Below are 19,754 nucleotides of genomic sequence, written 5' to 3' on the forward strand. Positions count from 1 at the left end.
TTTTTTTTTTTTAAACTACTACATGTTGATGTCTGTCTGATCACACTTCCAACAGGATTCAGGCTGTATCAGTTTTACCCACGATAAGATTGTTGAATTTTTAAATGTGAACTTATTAAACTATTACTTTTTAAAATAGGTTAAAAACATTTAGGTCAGCAATCTAAACTGTTTATAAATGGTCTGAATATTCAGCAATCCAAGAGCCCAACTACAAACCATGCACTTTCTTTCTCCAGTACTAAAATCCTGTGATTTTGGGAAAATACTACTTTTAGATAAGATGAAAGAAGTCCTACCAACTACCTCAGCGTTTCACAGGCCAAATTACTAATGGACAGAGTGATACTCATTTTAATACCCCCCAAACAATTTCCTCAGCACATAATTATATCTAGGATATGGTTGTTCTCTCTAAAAATTCCCTCCACACAGGGCCAACAGTTGACCTGGTCAGATGTCAGCCCTAAACAAAAATCCACTGTTTCAAAACTAAAGCTATAAATATTTGACTATACAAGCCATCTTATTCCAGTTGTTCCACAACCCCATCACCAATACATTAAAACAAGTTGCAGAATAATATCTATAATTCTAGGTGGAATATTTTGCATGCTGTTTCATTAACTCTATACAGGATCCATGCCGCCATTGAATAAGTCCCTATCTAGCTGCTGAACAGCCGCCATGGGAGGGAGTTTGCAGCACCTAATGTTGCTTCAACATCAACTCCCACCCAGAGTTTTAGGCACTGAGAAAAGCAAGATTCTGCAGAGAATTTCTGGTCCACTGCTCCACAGCCCTGCCCACAAAACCCTGCAGAGCACCAACTCCACAGAATTCCAGAAGAGCATCCTTGGGAAGCCTGCTGGGATGGGGGGAAGAGGGAACATGATGCAGTCAGCATCTCCCCACTTTCATGCAAGTAGAGAGAGTTGCATCTGAGTATACACCCCTTGTAAAGGAGCTTCTTGGGCCCTTGTTGCAGACATGACAAATCCTACCTAAATTATGCCCCCTAGGGAAAGACCCTACTGAGCCAGAGAATGGGGATTTGGCAGAGAAGATTAAATCCCAGCAGGCGTTCCAAACTAATTTCTGGCTCTTGCTTACAAATACCTTCTTGAGCTGAGGCTATGTCTACACTACGGCCCTTACAACAGTACAGCTGTACTGCTGCAGCTACACCACTGTACGGTCTCCTGTGTAACCACTCTATGCCAGCAGGAGAGACCTGTCCCATCGGCATAATTAAACCACTCCCAATGAAGGGTGATAGCTATGTTGGCAGTAGAGCGTCTGTCTACATAGGTGCTTTTGTCAGTGAAACTTATATCAGTCAGGGGGGTGGTTTTTTCACACGCCTACTGACAAAAGTTTTGCCAACAAAAGTGCTAGTGTAGACAAAGCCTGAGCGTCACTGGAGGAACCCATAGAACTCCAGTCCACAGAGGAGTTAATCAGTTGCAGCTAAGTCTAGTCTGAATGCCTTAGGAAGGGGCTGAGTGCCTTTTAGGGAAGACAGGTGGACGTGTCTACCTGAAAGCTGATACAAGGATGTCTGAAGACATAAGAGCTGCCCTGTTTATATTGTTTGTTTTGGTGTTTAAAAACTGTTGATTTACTTGAAGGAATGTAGTTAGCATTTGGTAGCAGGTCTTATTCAGATTACAAAAAAACTGCCTTATAAATAAACTTGAAATCGTGACAGAGGAATTAACTTTTGTAGTCAAGTTACTATGCCTGGATATACAGTTCTCTTGTCTCACAGCAGCATTCCTGTGTCACGTGTATTACATCTAGAGAGGGTTTTTTCTTCCTACCCTGGGACTTTTGCTGAATGTATGTCCACCAGCATTGACCCTATATCAGCTACATTCCTGTATATGCATTAGCACAGTGGCTGATCCAGCCTCAAGCTAGGTTGTTGGTTCAGTATTGACATGGGTGAAATTTTCAGATGAGCCTAAATGATTTAAGAGCCTAATTCTTACTGAATTTCAGTGGAACTGAGGCCACTAAGTCCCACTGAATGTCAGTGAGTCTTAGCCCTGGTCTACACTAGGAGTTGAGGTTGAATTTAGCAGCGTTAAATCGATTTAACCCTGCACCTGTCCACACGACGAAGCCCTTTTTTCTACTTAAAGGGCTCTTAAAATCAATTTCCTTACTCCACCCCCGACAAGGGGATTAGCGCTGAAATCGGCCTTGCCGGGTCAAATTTGAGGTACTGTGGACACAATTAGACGGTATTGGCCTCCAGGAGCTATCCCAGAGTGCTCCATTGTGACCGCTGTGGACAGCACTCTCAACTCAGATGCACTGGCCAGGTGGACAGGAAAAGGCTCGCGTAACTTTTGAATTTCAATTTTCTGTTTGGCCAGCATGGCAAGCTGCAGGAGAGTGCAGAGCTCATCAGCAGAGGTGACCATGCAGAGCTCATCGGCAGAGGTGACCATGATGGAGTCCCAGAATCGCAAAAGAGCTCCAGCTTGGACCGAACGGGAGGTATGGGATCTGATCACTGTATGGGGAGAGGAATCCGTGCTATCAGAACTCCGTTCCAGTTTTCGAAATGCCAAAACTTTGTCAAAATCTCCCAGGGCATGAAGGACAGAGGCCATAACAGGGACCCGAAGCAGTGCCGCGTGAAACTTAAGTAGCTGAGGCAAGCCTACCAGAAAACTAGAGAGGCAAACGGCCGCTCCAGGTCAGAGCCCCAAACATGCCGCTTCTATGATGAGCTGCATGCCATTTTAGGGGGTTCAGCCGCCACAACCCCAGCCATGTTGTTTGACTCCTTCAATGGAGATGGAGGCAACACAGAATCAGGTTTTGGGGATGAGGATGATGATGATGATGAAGTTGTAGATAGCTCACAGCAAGCAAGCAGAGAAACCGGTTTTCCCGACGGCCAGGAACTGTTTCTCACCCTGGACCTGGAGCCAGTATCCCCCAAACCCACACAAGGCTGCTTCCCAGACCCGTCAGGCAGAGAAGGGATCTCTGGTGAGTGTACCTTTTAAAATAGTATACATGGTTTAAAAGCAAGTATGTTTAATGATTAATTTGCCCTGGCATTCGCGGCTCTCCTGGATGTACTCCCAAAGCATTTGCAAAAGGTTTCTGGGGAGGGCAGCCTTATTCCATCCACCATGGTAGAACACTTTACCACACCAGGCCAGTGGCATGTCCTCGGGAATCATTGTAGAACAAAGCATTGCAGTGTATGTTTGCTGGCATTCAAACAACATCCGTTCTTTATCTCTCTGTGTTATCCTCAGGAGAGTGAGATATCATTCATGGTCACCTGGTTGAAATAGGGTGCTTTTCTTAAGGGGAAATTCAGAGGTCCCCGTTCCTGCTGGGCTGTTTGCCTGTGGCTGAACAGAAATGTTCCCCGCTGTTAGCCATGGGGAGGGGGAAGGGAAGAGGGGCTAACCACATGGTTGGGGGAGGCAAAATGCAACCTTGGAACGAAAGCATATGTGCTGTGTATGTAATGTTAACAGCAAGGTTTACCGTGAAGGAGTGTACCCATTGTTCTATAAAATGTGTCTTTTTAAATACCACTGTCCCTTTTTTTTCTGTACCAGCTGCATGTGTTTCAAGGATCACAGGATCTTCTCCTTCCCAGAGGCTAGTGAAGATTAGAAGGCAAAAAAAACGCACTTGTGATGAAATGTTCTCTGAGCTCATGCTGTCCTCCCACACTGACGAATGCATGGAGGCAGACAATGTCAGAGTGCAGGAAAGCACAAAATGACTGGGAGGAGAGGTGGCTGGCTGAGGAGAGTAAGTGGCGGTCTGAAGAGAGGGCTGAAGCTGAAAGGTGGCGGCAGCGTGATGAGAGGAGGCAGGATTCAATGCTGAGGCTGCTGGAGGATCAAACTAGTACGCTCCAGTGTATGGCTGAGCTGCAGGAAAGGCAGCAGGAGCACAGACCACCGCTACAGCCCCTGTGTAACCAACCGCCCTCCTCCCAAAGTTCCATAGCCTCCTCACCCAGACGCCCAAGAATGTGGTGGGGGGGGGCCTCCGGCTACCCAGCCACTCCACCCTGGAGGATTGCCCAAAAAACAGAAGGCTGGCATTCAATAAGTTTTAAAGTTGTAAACTTTTAAAGTGCTGTGTGGCCTTGTCCTTCCCTCCTCCACCACCCCTCCCAGGCTACCTTGGCAGTTACCCCCCTATTTGTGTGATGAATTAATGAAGAATGCATGAATGTGAAGCAACAATGACTTTATTGCCTCTGCAAGCAGTGATTGAAGGGAGGAGGGGAGGGTGGTTAGCTTACAGGGAAGTAGAGTGAACCAAGGGGCAGGGGGTTTCATCAAGGAGAAACAAACAGAACTTTCACACCGTAGTCTAGCCAGTCATGAAGCTGGTTTTCAAAGCTTCTCTGATGCGCAGTGCGCCCTTCTGTGCTCTTCTAACTGCCCTGGTATCTGGATACGCGTAACCAGCGGCCAGGCGATTTGCCTCAATCTCCCACCCCACCATAAACGTCTCCCCCTGACTCTCACAGATATTGTGGAGCACACAGCAAGCAGTAATAACAGTGGGAATATTGGTTTCGCTGAGGTCTAACCAAGTCAGTAAACTGCGCCAGCGCACCTTTAAACGTCCAGATGCACATTCTACCACCATTCTGCACTTCCTCAGCCTGTAGTTGAACAGCTCCTGAATACTGTCCAGGCTGCCTGTGTACCGCTTCATGAGCTATGGCATTAAGGGGTAGGCTGGGTCCCCAAGGATAACTACAGGCATTTCAACATCCCCAATGGTTATTTTCTGGTCTGGGAAGAAAGTCCCTTCCTGTAGCTTTTGAAACAGAGCAGAGTTCATGAAGATGTGAGCATCATGTACCTTTCCTGGCCATCCCACGTTGATGTTGGGAAATGTCCCTTGTGATCCACCAGAGCTTGCAGTACAATTGAAAAGTACCCTTTGCAGTTTATGTACTCCCCGGTTTGGTGCTCCGGTGCCAAGACAGGGGTATGGGTTCTGTCTATCACACCACCACAGTTAGGGAATCCCATTGCAGCAAAGCCATCCACTATGCCCTGCACATTTCCCAGGGTCACTACCCTTGATATCAGCAGATCTTTGATTACGTTGGCTACTTGCATCACAGCAGCCCCCACAGTAGATTTGCCCACTCCAAATTGATTCCCAGCTGACCGGTAGCTGTCTAGCGTTGCAAGCTTACACAGGGCTCTTGCCACTCACTTCTCAACTGTGAGGGCTGCTCTCATCTTGGTATTCATGCGCTTCAGGGCAGGGGAAAGCAAGTCTCAAAGTTCCATGAAAGTACCCTTACACATGCGAAAGTTTCGCAGCCACTGGGAATCGTCCCAGACCCGCAACACTATGCGGTCCCACCAGTCTGTGCTTGTTTCCCGGGCCCAGAATCGGCATTCCATGGCATGAACCTGCCCCATTAGCACCATGATGCCCCCATTGCCAGGGTCCGTGCTTTGAGAGAAGTCTGTATCCATGTCCTCATCACTCTCGTCACCGCACTGACGTCGCCTACTCGCCTGGTTTCGCTTTGCCAGGTTCTGGTGCTGCATATACTGCTGGATAATGCACGTGGTGTTTAATGTGCTCCTAATTGCCAAAGTGATCTGAACTGGCTCCATGCTTGCCGTGGTATGGCATCTGCACAGAAAAAAGACACAGAACAATTGTCTGCTGTTGCTCTGACAGAGGGAGGGGCGACTGACGACATGGCTTACAGGGTTGGCTTACAGGGAATTAAAATCAAAGGGGGTGGCTTTACATCAAGGAGAAACAAAAACAATTGTCACACAGAATGGCCCCCTCAAGGATTGAATTCAAAACCCTGGGTTTAGCAGGCCAATGCTCAACCCACTAAGCTATCCCTCCCTCTGGTATTTCAGGCAGAACTTCATGGAGGGAGGGAGAGAGGGAGGCAGGGGGGGAGCAAATGAATACAAAACAAATCTGGTCTATTTCTTGTTTTGATCTACTCCATCTATCTTTTACATCTTTGGCTGGCAGCAGACAGTGCAGAAGGACTGCATCCACATCTCCTGGCTGCTCAGCAGAAGATGGTACAATAGGACTGCCTGCAGGACTAAAGAGAATGACCTGGTCGACTCACTCCTAATTTAGTCCCTGCACCCGTATCTGCCCAGGCGCTCCTGACCGACCTTACCGAGGCGACCAGGAGCACCTCGGACATGATGAGGATGGTTTTCAGGCCTATTGTACCGTCTGCTGCCACAAGGCAATGGGTTAGTGCTGCTGTGTAGCAATGCAGTACTGCGTCTGCCAAGCACCCAGGAGACATACGATGACAGTGAGCTGAGCGGGCTCCATGCTTGCCGTGGTATGGCATCTGCACAGGTAACTCAGGAAAAAATTTGCAAAACGATTGTCTGCCGTTGCTTTCACAGAGGGAGGTAGGGAGGGCCTGATGACATGTACCCAGAACCACGCGCAACAATGTTTTTTGCCCCATCGGGCATTGGAATCTCAACCCAGAATTCCAATGGGCAGCGGGAACTGTGGGATAGCTACCCGCAGTGCAACACTCCAGAAGTCGACACTAGCCTCGGTACTGTGGAAGCACTTCGCCGAGTTAATGCACTTAGAGCATTTTGTGTGGGGACACACACAATCGACTATATAAAAACGATTTCTAAAAAACCAACTTCTATAAATTCAACCTAATTTCGTAGTGTAGACATACCCTTAGATTCTTAAGTTGTTTAGGTACATTTGAAAATTTTACCCAAAAGCAGCACTTACTAAATCACCACTACATGTTAAAACTATTTTGCTCCTAAAAGATACCATTAGAAATTTATTAGCAAAATGTAGCCAATGAAACGGACGCACTTCAATTTGTGACATACTGCAGGAATACATTCCAGATTCGGAAGGCTTGTTTAGTGAGAAAACTTCCTGTAAGAGGAAGATAGGAGGCCCAAGTGAATGACTCCCTTTTTCTCTGGGGTATGATTGTCTCAGACAACTATATCAGTGGAGGATTAGACACATTCTCACTTCCTAGAACAGCTTTACTGAAATGACAACATATATTTGGGATTATGGTGATAAAATTGACATTGCATTCGAGAAGAAGATAAAACTGGCTGTTTAGATTGTTGAAAAAACGTTTCAGATAAGCTTGTGGTTCCACAGAAATTAATCCCCACCCTTTGACTTGCTTTGATTGCTATCAGCCAATCAGAAATGCTCTTTCAATTCAAACAGCTAATAATCTCAGTCTTTTAGCCTAAGGGATACAATTTTCAAAATTATTACAGTGTGGGAACGATAAAGTCGCGCACGAGGAAGACGGCACTTGATATAATTTATTTTAGATTTCCATCTAGGGTATGTTCTGATGCTCCACATGAAAGTCAAATTGTCCATGTAAAATGGTTTCTGGGTGATAAATTGACCGCCAGGGTTCTAGTAAAATAATAGATTCAGAGATATAGCTGACTCCCACAATCTATAAAGGCTAGTTATCAGCTTTTTGAAGGATTTGATAAAGAGAAGAAAAAATAGCTTTTGTATACTGACATTTTTCTCATTAAGAGGAGCAATGTTAGGACCACAAATTCCTAGTGGATTCAGTTGTAAATACTTCACTGACGTAAGTTTTGGGAGATTGCTGTTCTGTGTGAGTAGGAGTGTATTTGTCTAACTGGCATCTACTGTAATAGACATATGGAACTTGTAATATTTCTGACATACACATACAGCTTTTTAAAGCTGGGGCACTCGCTATGCCACTATCTGTCAAATTCAAGGCCATCGCATTTTAAAATATATGTTCTATCAACAGTGCCTGCCCTCGTAGAATTTTTATTAGAGAATAATTCTCTCTCATGCTTGGAAAAAAGGAAAACACTTCCTAGTATTATAACAATTTTTTTAAGCTCATAATATAAAAATGGTAAAATGATGTAGAATTCTTATACAGCACTAAGCAAACAATTATCTAAAAAGGAACATGGTGTTATTTCATACTCTGAAAAGATTGATCTGCACATTTATATAATATGGGCTGAAGTTTGGTTGATTCTTAGGATTTTATTTAAACTTACATATATGTTCTCAAGAATGCACACCAATGTAGTTGTTATGGTCACTTCTGTGCTATACATTAGTAGGACAAAGTAATAGATATACATGCAATAGCCTGGTAAGCCTCTTTGGTCCTTTTCACTTTTTTTCCATTTTGGCATTGAAAGTGTGTGATACTTCATACACTGTATGCACTGTTTGGCAGAATAAACTTGATGGTGTTCTTGTAAGAAAGTAAATTGTGCCAGGTGTAAAATAGGTCTGTATAATACTAGTTGTCAGCAAAACTGTTCTGGAAAATATGTAGGAACTTACTCAGAAGGATTTGCCAGTTTCTTAAAGTGCATTTCTTTTGGGGGGGTTTGATCTGAGGATCTTAAAAATTTTGTGACTTCCCCTCTGTTTTTGTGTTACTCACTCTGGGCCTGCTTTTCAAGTTTGACCTCCAGTTTTAATAGTCCAAATGTTACCAGTTAAAAATCAAACTACGTGATATGTGAACCCAATGAAGTAATTAGGCACCAAAATGCTAGCATTTGTGCCCATCATTAACTGAGAATCCAAACTTGTGCCTGCCAAATTGTAGACCAGGTTTAAAAATTAGGCCACGCTTTGTCTTCCTGATGCACTTCGTAAAGACAAGTATTTCCTCTTTTGGGGGTGTGATGGTGTGCATTCAAGATACACAGGGGTTTTAATAAATAGTTGTGTACATGACATAAAGGTCTGACATAAAAGGGAAGACTTATGAAGAACTGTGAAACGCCTAGCAAATAAGGAGCCAAATCATGTCCCCCAGAGACTGGTAAGTGGAGGTGTCCTCTACGTGTGGATTTCCCTTCCTCCACACAGAAGGGGGGATTGGATATCTTCATGGATACTGTACCAGACCCATCCAGGGTCAGTGTTAGGGAAGGCGATAGAGGCTGGGTGGGCTGGGATTGTATATGACCCCTGACCCCGTCTTTTGGCTTCACAAAAGCTACCTGGAAAAATTGCCATTGCTGCCACAGGGAAAATCCATGGCAGTGCAGCAATAGAACTGCAAGGGAGCAGGGGGAGGTCCACCAGGGGTCATGGCCAGAGCAAGGGAACAGAGTCACTGTGTGTATGGCCCTGGTCACTTGCATATGCCCTGGGATCCACCAGTTTTTCCTTGGGACAGGAACCCAGACCCTTATGCCAAGACAGGGTGGGGTAATGCTTGCAAAGGAATCCTCACAGAAAGTCTGATTTACATGTGTTTAAAAAAAAATCCCCTCCCACTGCTGTTTGTGAGAGAGGAGTATTTGGCCCAAGAATTTTAATTCAGTTTATAACTAAAAAACAGAAGGAAGAAGCTAGCATCAAGCAAAATACTGCCGCCTTCATAGTTACTGCTTTGGAAATGAGCTATTGCACAGGGATTTTCTCCACTTTGCATTGATTAAAGAATAAGAACATTCTGACATGCACAATTAAAATGAAACATGCATGTCAATTGGACAATAGTGTAGGTATTATCGAGATACACGTAAGTAACCAAGGTTTTGAGGTACTTCCTTTTCATTGGAACTTGTCCATTTTGCTAGACAACACCTTTCTGACCAGTTAATTCTTTCTGTAAGTTTGTAGAAGTTAATGTGACACACATCCACGTAGAGATTAGACCCCTAAAATAGTTAAACTACTCAGAGCATTGATTTGTTGATAATGCTTTTGTGATCATACATTCACCATTTCCTAAACTGTAAAGGAGATTCTTCTTCAATGAGTGTCTCTGTGCTCCACTTTACATGTCCATGTGCCCCTCTGCTTGTAATCGGAGATTTGTAGTAGCAGTGCCTGGTTGGGTTACACATGTTCTGTCCCCATCTCGCGTTGCCTCAGGCAGTTACATAGCACCGTGTGACCAACCCCCCCTCAGTTCCTTCTCTACCGCCTTTGGATTCACTTGAAGTACTTAGCAGCGCCTCTGTACCTAACCTAAATAGCATAGTTATTCAGTTAATAGATAGTTGTTGATTAGCTTAAAATTGCCTTTCCTTCCCCATTTTTCCCCTTCCCTTTTTATTTTAAAAAAATATACATTTTTCTCTCATATTAGAAAATTAAATTTCAGTTGCAAGTGATCCTTTAGAGAAGAGTAGTTGTTCTCCCTTGTGGGAGAAAACCTTTCTCTGAAGGGCATGCCCACCTTCCCGGGTTTTAAATGCTGCCTTATGTGCAAATTCTCTATCCTGGTCTCAGGCGGGCATTCACAGTGTGTCCACTGCCTTGGTGAGATGCACATCCTGCAAAAGTGCTCACGTTGCCATAACCTGAAAGCCCACACAAGGAAGGCAAGACACTTGCAGTTGAAACGTCTCATGATGGAAAGTCTCTGCGCCCGGTATCCGAGCCCAAATCATGGACCTCTCCTGAACAACAGTCTCCCACCGTAGCCTCTGACAGAGGCGCTCCTTTATTGGCTCAGGCAAAAGAGCACCCTGCCAAGAAAGTGACTAAAAAGTGGGCTCCGACTTCTCCTTCTTGGGAATCTGCCAAGAAATGGCATTTCCCAGATCAGCATACCCCCCCATCGGTACTTACCCACACCAGGACCTTCCACCGCCGAGGTAGCAGGACCATCCGGTACCGTGGGTTCCACAAGAGCAAAAGACCCTAAGTGGTCTAGCTCAGACAATGGCAGCAAAGGGAAATTGAAACCATAGGAGCCAATGAGACACTTAGCACTGAGTAGCTTGGCACTACTGCAGACCATGGCACCACCTTCTGTCAGCACAACCCACGTGGGACAATCCTCAGCACCGACAACAGCACAGCAGCTATCAGTACCACCAGCAACACCTTCAGCAGCACTGAGGCTCCTGGTGAAGCAGCAATTCCTGCACCATAAGGACTTGCTGGTTTCCTCAATGCCCGAATCTCCTCCTCTTGGCACTGACATCACTCCAGTCTGGTCTATGCTGAGCTATCTCCCCACACTGCCCAGATCTCTTCCTTTCTCAAGTGATGAGGATGATGAAGGAGGAATCTACTCCTCTCACCACTCTTCCCACCTCCACACATCTACTGGACTAGGTCCATCACAGCAAAGGGGCTATCATACAGGGCCTGAAACACAGAGTTGGTATGGACATCCACGGATGCCACCAATGCATTTCCCACAACAGTGGTGTTACTGGAACCCCCCAGAAGCATACCCCCCACAACATCACAAACTTCCCAGTCTACCCAGGGTAAGGACACAACATTCCCGTTCATCTTCAGTATTGGGACCCTCTGAGCCCCCAGAAGAGGCAGTCGAGGAGTTGGAGGAGGTTTCAGACCAGGAAGATGCACTAGCAAACAATTTCTCATCCTCTTCCCCAAATGAAAACATCATGCCCCCACCTCCCACCACAGGGGATGACTTTAAACAATTTCAGGAGCTCTTTAAGAAAGTGGCAGACTTGTTGGACATTTCACTAAAGGAAATGGCTGAATCCCAGCATAAGCTACTAGATATTTTACATACATCAACTTCCTTCAGAATTGCTTTACCAATTAATGACTCACTCATGGAACAAGCAAAAAACATCTGGCAGACCCCGGCGACAATCTCACCCACCTGCAAAAGATCGGATAAATAGTATTATGTGCCCTCTAAGGGAATGGAATTCCTTTTATCACACCTGCATCAAACTCACCAACTATAAGGCATTCCTGGCCAAGTACAACAACACAAATTACTCAAATCTGTCAGAATTTATTGAATTCCTGTCGGAAGAAAAGAGAACAATTTAGAGCCATCCTTTCCAAGGGGCATCTTTTTGATAGAACAGCACTGCAAGCTTCATTGGGTTCCGCAGACGCCGTGGCGCAGTCTATAGCCACAGCTGTAGTCATGCGACCTGCATCCTGGCTACACCTCTCTGGTTTTCCTAGAGAAGCACAATCAACAGTTGAGAATCTTCTGTTTGAAGGCCCTCAACTCTTTGCTGCCAAAACTGATGAGTCTCTTCATATGTTGAAGAACTCCAGAGTGACGCTGAAGTCCTTGGACATCTACATCCTATGAATAAGAAAAAAACAAGGCAAGTACTATGCGTCATAAAGATTTCAATCTGCGCCTTACACACAACCACACAGGCAATATACCCCACAAAGACGGAGATGGGGGAGAGGGCAAAGAGGTGCAAGTGTCAGGCATGGGGACTCTGGGGGAGCAGGGAGGAGCAGGGCCTGGGGCAGAGTGGGGGTTTGGAGCATGGGTGGGGCCTTGGGGGAGGAGGCCGAGTGGGGGAAGGTCTTGGAGTGGAGCAGGGGGCAAGGCCATTGTCTAGGCGTCGGTGGGCCCCCCCACTTCTAGGGAGCTTCTGGCGCTCATGTCCAGCCTCCCCAAATGTGGGAGTCACATGCTGCCCTTGCATCCCTACTAGGTTGTGGGGCACACTTACACACTCATGTGGTCCAAGGCAGTTGGTCCCTGTGGGAATCCCTCCTATAGATACACCTACTGGTTCTATGGGTGGTTTGCAATGCATGCTGTCATTTCCTATCTGTGATCAAGATCAAGACTATAAAGATCCTTACAGACAACATTGCTTGCATATTCTATATAAATCAACAAAGGAGGGGGGCATGTTCACACGCCCTATGCATGGAAGCCATGCTACTTTGGACCTGGTGCATCAGTCACAACATCAATATCTCAGCTCCCTACCTACCAGAATGTCCGAACACCACTCCAGATGCACTAAGCAGAAAATTCTCCCTGGACCACAAAGGGGAAATGAACCCACAACTACTATGGAATATATTCAAAGAGTCTGCATTTCCAACTATAGACCTCTCCGCAATGACAGAAAATGCCAAATGTCCTCAGTTCTGCTTCAGAGCGGGATTGGATCCCTATTCCTGGGCGACACTTTTCTCATCAAATGGAATGCACCCCTACTTTACACCTTACCTCCAACCCCCCTTCTGTCACGGGTAATACACAAGATCAGAACGGACAATTCCAAAGTCATCTTGATAGCCCCCCCCACATGGGCTTGGCAAATGTGGTTTCCTTACCTCCTAAAGATGGCTGCGTGCCCATCACACATTCTTCCTCTTCTTCCTCATCCCCTCTCACAAGATGCGGGTCAGGTTCACCAGCTGAACCTGGCAAGACTCTGCCTCAAGGCATGGCTACTCCATGACTCTGAGAAGCCAAAATGACCTGTTCAGAGGAAGTAAGGAACATTCTGTTAAACAGTCGTATACCAACTACCTAACATACATACCTACATAAATTGAGGTAATTCACTATATGGTGCCAAAATAAACTAATCATGGTAGTCTCCTCTTCCTCTGATACTGAACTATATATTGGAACTTAAGAAATCGGGTCTCTCCCTGAGCTCGATCAGAGTACATCTCATAGCTATCACAGCATTCCACCGTGACGTGGATGAGTTATTGATCTTCACCCACCCAATCACCAGACGTTTTCCTAAGGGCCTTCTTAACATCTGCCCCGAAATACAAACTCCTACTCCGTCATGGGACCTTAATCTAGTGTTATGGGGCTTTATGGGACCACCTCTTAAACCATTAGCAACATGTTTAAACTAGGAATTTGTTTAACATGTTTGTTAAAAATGTTTAAACTAGCTTTAAACTAGGAATTTGGGGGAAATGGTTGGGAGATGTCCAGGTAATCTCCACACCAGATTAACACTGAGAGGAAAGAAAATGAAGTAAAGTTGGTGGAGTAGCATAGTATATCAATGATGAGGTAGACTGTAAAGAAATAAGTGATGGAATGGATAAGACGGAGTCTGTCTGGGCAAAAATCACATTGGGGAAGAAAGCTACTAGAGCCTCTACTGGGATAGTGCTTGGGGTGTGCTATAGACCACTAGGATCTAATTTGGATATGGATAGAGACCTCTTTAATGTTTTTAATGAAATAAATACTAGTGGGAACTGTGTGATCATGGGAGACTTTAACTTCCCAGATATAGACTGGAGGACAAGTGCTAGTAATAATAATAGGGCTCAGATTTTCCTAGTTGCGATAGCTGATGGATTCCTTCATCAAGTAGTTGCTGAACCAACAAGAGGGGATGCCATTTTAGATTTGGTTTTGGTAAGTAGTGAGGACCTCATAGAAGAAAGAGTTGTAGGGGACAACCTTGGCTCGAGTGATCATGAGCTAATTGAGTTCAAACTGAATGGAAGGATAAACAAAAATAAATCTGCGACTAGGGTTTTTGATTTAAAAAGAGCTAACTTTAAAAAATTAAGGAAATTGGTTAGGGAAGTGGATTGGACTGAAGCACTTATGGATCTTAAGGCAGAGGAGGCCTGGGATTACTTCAAGTCAAAGTTACAGAAGCTATCAGAAGCCTGCATCACAAGAAAGGGGAAAACATTCATAGGCAGGAGTTGTAGACCAAGCTGGATGGAGCAAGCATCTCAGAGAGGTGATTAAGAAAAAGCAGAAAGCATACAGAGAGTGGAAGATGGGAGGGATCAGTAAGGAAAGCTACCTTATTGAGGTCAGAACATGTAGGGATAAAGTATGAAAGGCTAAAAGTCATGTAGAGTTGAACCTTGCAAAGGGAATTAAAACCAATAGTAAAAGGTTCTATAGCTGTATAAATAAGAAGAAAAAAAGGAAAGAAGAACTAAACACTGAGGATGGAGTGTAGGTTAAGGATAATCTAGGCATGGCCCAATATCTAAACAAACACTTTGCCTCAGTTTTTAATAAGGCTAATGAGGAGCTTAGGGATAATAGTAGCACGACAAATGGGAATGAGGATATGGAAATAGATATTACCATATCTGAGATAGAAGCCAAACTCAAACAGCTTAATGGGATAAAATCGGGGGGGCCCAGATAATCTTCAACCAAGAATATTAAAGGAAGTGGCACATGAAATTGCAAGCCCATTAGCAAGAATTTTTAATGAATCTGTAAATTCAGGGGTTGTACTGTATGATTGGAGAATTGCTAACATAGTTCCTATTTTTAAGAAAGGGAAAAAAAAGTGATCCGGGTAACTTACAGGCCTGTTAGTTTGACATCTGTAATATGCAAGGTTTTGGAAAAAATGTGAAGGAGAAAGTAGATAAGGACATTGAGGTCAATGACAATTGGGACAAAATACAACGTGGTTTTACAAAAGGTAGATCGTGCCAAACCAACCTGATCTCCTTCTTTGAGAAAGTAACAGATTTTTTAGACAAAGGAAATGCACTGGATCTAAATTACCTTGATTTCAGTAAGGCGTTTGATACCGTGCCACATGGGGAATTATTAATTAAATTGGAAAAGATGGGGATCAGCATGAAAATTGAAAGGTGGATAAGGAACTGGTTAAAGAGGAGACTACAGTGGCCCATACTGAAAGGAGAACTGTCAGGGTGGAGGGAGGTTACCAGTGGAGTTCCTCAGGGATCAGTTTTGGGACCAAACTTATTTAATCTTTTTATTACTGACCTCGGCACAAAAAATGGGAGTGTGCTAATAAAGTTTGCGGATGATACAAAGCTGGGAGGTATTGCCAATTTAGAGAAGATCATACAGGAAGATCTGGATGACCTTGTAAACTGGAGTAATAGTAATAGGATGAAATTTAATAGTGAGAAGTGTAAGGTTATGCATTTAGGGATTAATAACAAGAATTTTAGTTATAAGCTGGGGACGCATCAATTAGAAGTAACAGAGGAGGAGAAGGGCCTTGGAGTATTGGATGATCACAGGATGACTATGAGCCGCCAATGTGATATGGCCATGAAAAAAGCTAATGCGGTCTTGGGATGCATCAGATGAGGATTTCCAGTAGAGATAAGGAGGTGTTAGTACCGTTATACAAGGCAATGGTGAGACCTCATCTGGAATACTGTGTGCAGTTCTGGTCTCCCGTGTTTAAGAAGGATGAATTCAAACTGGAACAGGTACAGAGAAGGGCTACTAGGATGATCCGAGGAATGGAAAACCTGTCTTATGAAAGGAGACTCAAGGAGCTTGGCTTGTTTAGCCTAACCAAAAGAAGGCTGAGGGGAGATATGATTGCTCTCAAAGAGATAAATACCAGGGAGGGAGAGGAATTATTTAAGCTCAGTACCAATGTGGACACAAGAATAAATAGATATAAACTGGCCATCAGGAAGTTTAGACTTGAAATTAGATGAAGGTTTCTAACTATCAGAGGAGTGAAGTTCTGGAACAGCCTTCCAAGGGAAGCGGTGGGGGCAAAAGACCTATCTGGCTTCAAGATTAAGCTTGATAAGTTTATGGAGGAGATGGTATGATGGGATAACTTGATTTTGGCAATTAATTGATCTTGGACTATTAGTGGTAAATAGGCCCAATGCCCTGTGATGAGATGTTAGATGGGGTGGGATCTGAGTTACTACAGAGTATTCTTTCCTGGGTATCTGGTTTCCTGGTGAGTCTTGCCCACATGCTCAGGGTTCAGCTGATCGTCATATTTGGGGTCAGGAAGGAATTTTCCTCCAGGGCAGATTGGCAGAGGCCCTGGGGTTTTTTCGCCATCCCCTGCAGCATGGGGCCTGGGTCACTTGCTGGAGGATTCTCTGCACCTTGAAGTCTTTAAACCATGATTTGAGGACTTCAATAGCTCAGACATAAGTGAGAGGTTTATTGCAGGACTGGGTGGGTGAGATTCTGTGGCCTGCATTGTGCAGGAGGTCAGACTAGATGATCATAATGGTCCCTTCCAACCTTAAAGTCTGAGTCTATGTTCATTACTCCACCTTTCAATTAAGGTGGCCTTCCTCATCACCATCACGTCTGCCAGATAGGTATGGGAGCTAAGGGCCCTCACGGCACACCCACCATATACAACATTCTTCAAAATTATAGTGACCTTAAGATCACATCCCAAGTTCTTAAGATTGCGTCCTCTTTCCATCTGAATCAGCCCATTCATCTCCCATCATTCTTCCCAAAACCCCATGGGAATAAACGAGAAGCAGCACTCTGCACCCTGGACATCCAAATGGTGCTAGCCTTTTACATCAAGAGAACAAAGACTTTTCAAAAGTCACCAAAATTATTCCTCTCCATCACAGAACGCTCAAAAGGAGATGCCATATCTAAACAGAGAGGATGCATTGACTTTTGCTAAGTCAGTCCCCCCGTTTTAACAGCATGAGGGTTTGTACCTCAAGTGTAAGGTCTCAAAAAAAATAATTACATTTACATTTCCAGTTGCTATATAATTGGAATGGGAAATCAGTTGTTTGCCACAGAGTGGAATTGGTAATATTGTTTCAAGTACTGACTAACATCTGTAAACATCTGTGCCTGCACACAGATTCTGACAAGAGATTTCAGAACATATTTCTTTAAAAGGTCAGTGAGGAATACAACCCCCATGATGCACTGCACACTAAGTGTTTTAATATGTCTTTCATATAGATCTCATATTGGACATTTCTCCTTCTTAATTATGCCAACAGTTTCCAGCCTGAGGCACACTGAAGAATCATCCATCTGCCATGGTGGGTAAAAAATTTACACAAAGAAGGCCCATAATTTCTTAAGTGATGGTGCCCAATTCCCTTTTTGAATACAAACTACATAGTTAAAGGCCCTTTCTGCTTAGAAATCATATTGGAAAACAGTTCCCCTCTCAGTTTTGTTTTTAATAGAACCTCAGAAGCTTCACTGTGAAATTCATTTTCTAATTGAATTTGGCTGGCTGGAGACTTGTTGCTGGTTTTCCTGTGTTAATTATTCTGCAAGAGGAAGCGGTTTTTGTGATGCATCCTTGTGCTCCCTCTGTATCTGTGTCAAGAGGATGTCATCACTATACTCATGTACTGCTCTGAGAGTCACACACACTCTGTCCCACATGAGACCAGGACATAGTGAGAGCAGATGCTCTGGGCTGCCTATCAGAAATGTGGATGGGAGTAAAATCTGTCCATGTTATTACAAGGTAGTGTTACAGAAAACTGTCTTTTATATAGATGTGTTACTTGTTTATTTAGTTTTATTCACACTAATCTGTGTGATCTCTCTTCTCCTTCCCTGCCCCAGCTACTATTTTTTTTTTTTCAGAAAACCAAGGACCACATCATGCCTTTAACTATGAGTAGAGGGGACCTCTGGACAGCAGCTTTTACACCCTTCAGGGCCAGCAGGGGGAGCAAGTAACTGCTGTAGCACTGTTTTCACCTTCCCAGGACCTTGCTGAGCATTCTCTGTGGGCGTGGGGCCAACGTGTTAGGAGGGAGTAGACCACAGGCAGTTGCAGGAAAACGTACAGCACCTCTCTCCAAGCTATGTTCACCAAGTTACAAAGGTAACTTGGCGGTACGTTGCCTTTCCTGCCTAGTTCTTCCATGCTGGAGGACCTTGGCAATACAGCTACATTGGAGCCATGGTCTGCAAGGGAGCAGAAGGAGATGCGCGAGTGCCCTGACATCCTCACGTTTGTGGGGGTTGATTCATAGAGGTGAGAAAAAAACCCACTTCACCTGAGGAACAATGTGGACAAATCTTGTGGTGTTCCTATTAGCCCACTTCTATGGGTTTTACCACAGGAGGGAGAGATCAAGATTTCTGAATCAGTGGACTATATTTATCTCTGGAGAAACTCCATTAAAATCAATATGCTACTCAGAAGTGAGGCAAGCCAAACGGCGCAGCAGCTTCTTCCATTGGCTGCCTTGGGGACAGTTCCTGCTCCTATAACTTTTAAATCTGACTTAAAGAGATGAATGCGTGAAGCCATTTGCAGTGCACAACAACAAAAGCTTTATTGGTACTACAAAAGCAAGGAATTATGGTGCATATTCTTGAGAGCCATCTATTAACTGACAATTTACATAAATAGACACCTTTCTTTTGTAGATCACTCTTAAAACAATTATCAGAGGGGAAGCCGCGTTAGTCTGGATCTGTAAAAGCAGCAGAGAGTCCTGTGGCATCTTATAAACTAACACACGTATTGGAGCATAAGCTTTTGTGGGTAAATACCCACTTCTTCAGATGCATGAAAAATTTCCACTACATGCATCTAAAGAAGTGGGTATTCACCCATGAAAGCTTATGCTCCAATACATCTGTTAGTCTATAAGGTGCCACAGGACTCTTTGCTGCTCTTAAAACAATGTTATCTAATCCTTTAAAAATATTGACATTTCAATCCTGTGTAGATGAAGTAGATTTAAAATAAAAATTTAGCAGAAACTGACTTTTTTTGCTAAAAGCAGGATTTCTGCAAGAATTCCCAGCACTTCCAGTAGACTAGTGATGGCTACAAGAGGTTGAGTAGGTAAATAATGCAAATGGATTCAATAATTTACTGTATTTTAGTGATCAGGTGAGACAGAATTTTGTTAACTTCCTTACTAAATATTGTACTATATATGAAGGTGACTGATTTAAAGTGTAAATAAAAATTATTTATACTTGTGGCTTCCCTGTTGGCAGAGATAGCTAGACATTAATGATTAAGCACAATTTCCCAGCAAAACTTCCACCTTCTTCACAAAGGCTATGACTTTTAGATAGTAGAAAATTCTCTTCAGAGTTGGGTCTGGTTTACACTGGGGGGAGAAGGGAGCGGATCAATCTAAGTTATGCAACTTCAGCTAAGTGAATAACGTAGCTGAAGTCGACGTACTTAGACCTACTCACTGCGATGTCTTCACTGCAGTGAGTCGACTGCTTCCGCTCCCCCATTGAC

General features: G+C 44.1%; 1 protein-coding gene across 1 annotated transcript in view; it reads left to right on the top strand.

Moving 5' to 3' along the window:
• The window catches only part of HFM1 (helicase for meiosis 1), a 123,420-nt gene extending 120,807 nt beyond the window's left edge, over positions 1-2,613 (top strand). Inside the window, exon 39 of the mRNA XM_073358226.2 lies at positions 2,385-2,613. The gene's annotated coding sequence lies outside the window, so the exon portion shown is untranslated. The remainder of the gene's footprint in view (positions 1-2,384) is intronic.
• Positions 2,614-19,754: the final 17,141 nt, after the last annotated feature.

The sequence above is a fragment of the Lepidochelys kempii genome, chromosome 8, assembly GCF_965140285.1.
Source record: "Lepidochelys kempii isolate rLepKem1 chromosome 8, rLepKem1.hap1, whole genome shotgun sequence".
Classification (NCBI taxonomy): Eukaryota; Metazoa; Chordata; order Testudines; family Cheloniidae; genus Lepidochelys; species Lepidochelys kempii.